General features: G+C 44.5%; 1 non-coding gene across 1 annotated transcript; it reads left to right on the top strand.

The window, feature by feature from the left end:
* Positions 1-1,018: 1,018 nt before the first annotated feature.
* Positions 1,019-1,125, top strand: LOC125092502 (U6 spliceosomal RNA). Its single transcript, XR_007124964.1, has one exon. It is a non-coding gene; the product is annotated as a U6 spliceosomal RNA (small nuclear RNA).
* Positions 1,126-1,997: the final 872 nt, after the last annotated feature.

Here is a 1,997-nt window from a genome sequence, read left to right on the forward strand (position 1 = left end):
GTAGACAGGGTTGCTATTTTATAAAAAAGGAAAGACTCTCAGGGAAGGTGACATTTGGGCAGGGTCCTTTAAAAAGTGAGGTAATAATCAATGTGGGTATCTGGGCCAAAAACAAAGGGCTGAGGCAGAAATAGACCTGAGAAACATCAAGGAGGCTTGCTGGCTGGAATAGAGTAACTCTAGGGGGAGGACAGTAAGAGACAAGGTCACAGAAGTAACACGGTTGAGGTAGGGGGAAGTGACTCCTTGGCCTAGAGGTGCAAGGAGAGAAAACAGTCCAGAAGCCCCATGAGAACTGAACTCTGGAGGAAGGGCCCTGTGACTGCAGACACTGGAAAGTTTTGAGGAGAGAAGAAGAGAGGCAGGATCTAACCTAAGAGTGTTAAAAGATCACTCTGACTGCTGTGTTGAGAATAGACCAAAGAAGTTAGAATAGTAACAGGAAAGTCAGTCAAGGTAGACAGCAGAAGTTGAATCTGGGGCACGCCAATGTGCAGAAAGAGAAAAGGAATTGAAGGGGCCCAGAAATCTGTATTTTTTTAAGGAACTATCACAGGTAATTCTGATGCAGGTGCCTATTCCTGCCACTTTTATTCAACACAGTGCTGGCAGTCTTAGCCAGAACAATCAAGCAAGAAAAAGAGCTAAGAGGCATCTGAAGAAGTAGTAGGAAGCAAAATTGTAAGCAAAGAGAAAAAACCGTCTATATTTGTAGACAACATGACATTAAACATCGAAAACCCTAAGGACCATAGCCAAAAAACTGTCAGAAATAATAAAGAAGTTTAGTAAGGTAGGATACAAAGTCAACATACAAAAGTCAGTTGTTGTTTTTTTCAAGATTTCTTTATTTATTTTAGGGAGACAGAGTGAGAGGGCGGCAGACAGAGGGAGAGAGAAACTTCAGCAGACTCCCCACTGAGCGCAGAGCCCGGTGTGAGGTGGGGTTCCATCTTACAACCCTGAGATCATGACCCGAGACAATATCAGAAAGAGAAATTAAGAAGACAATACCACGGTGCTTGCTTTGGTAGCACTTATGCTTAAATTAGAACGATACAGAGAAGGTTAGCATGAACCCTGTGCAAAGAGGACATGCAAATTCATGAAGCAGTCTGTATATTTTTTTAAAATATTTTATTTATTTATTTGACAGAGAGAGACACAGTGAAAGAGGGAACAGAAGTAGGGGGAGTGGGAGAGAGAGAAGCAGATTTCCCGATGCAGGGCTCGATCCCAGGACCCCAGGATCATGGCCTGAGCTGAAGGCAGACACTTAACGACTGAGTCACCCAGGCACCCGCATTCTATATTATTTTTTAAAGATTTTATTTATTTATTTGACAGACAGAGATCACAAGTAGGCAGAGAGGCAGGCAGAGAGAGAGGAGGAAGCAGGCTCCCCGCTGAGCAGAGAGCCCGATGCGGGGCTCGATCGATCCCAGGACCCTGAGATCATGACCTGAGCCGAAGGCAGTGGCTTAACCCACTGAGCCACCCAGGCGCCCCCTATGACCTCATCTTAATTTTTTTTTAAGATTTTATTTATTTATTTGACAGAGAGATCACAAGCAGGCAGAGAGGCAGGCAGAGAGAGAGAGAGGAGGAAGCAGGCTCCCTGCCGAGCAGAGAACCCGATGCAGGGCTCAATCCCAGGACCCTGGGATCACACCTGAGCCGAAGGCAGAGGCTTTAACCCACTGAGTCACCCAGGCACCCCGACCTCATCTTAATTTAACTATTTCTGCAAATACCCTATTTCCAAACAAGGCCATGATCTGAGAGGGCACGAATTTTGAGGGGGACACTATTTAACCCAATATACCTTGTAGTAGGATTTAGTACTAGCAGAATTATAGTGGGTGCTTGATAGGACGACAAGTCTTTTCTGTAACTTTTTCTTCCTAGGGGAAAACAAAGAAAAACAAAACTCCAGTTTTGAAGGGAATGTATGCAATAGCAGAATCTGAATGGAATGTTTTTGGGTGCTATTTTGT

This window comes from Lutra lutra, chromosome X (genome assembly GCF_902655055.1).
Source record: "Lutra lutra chromosome X, mLutLut1.2, whole genome shotgun sequence".
Lineage (NCBI taxonomy): Eukaryota > Metazoa > Chordata > Mammalia > Carnivora > Mustelidae > Lutra > Lutra lutra.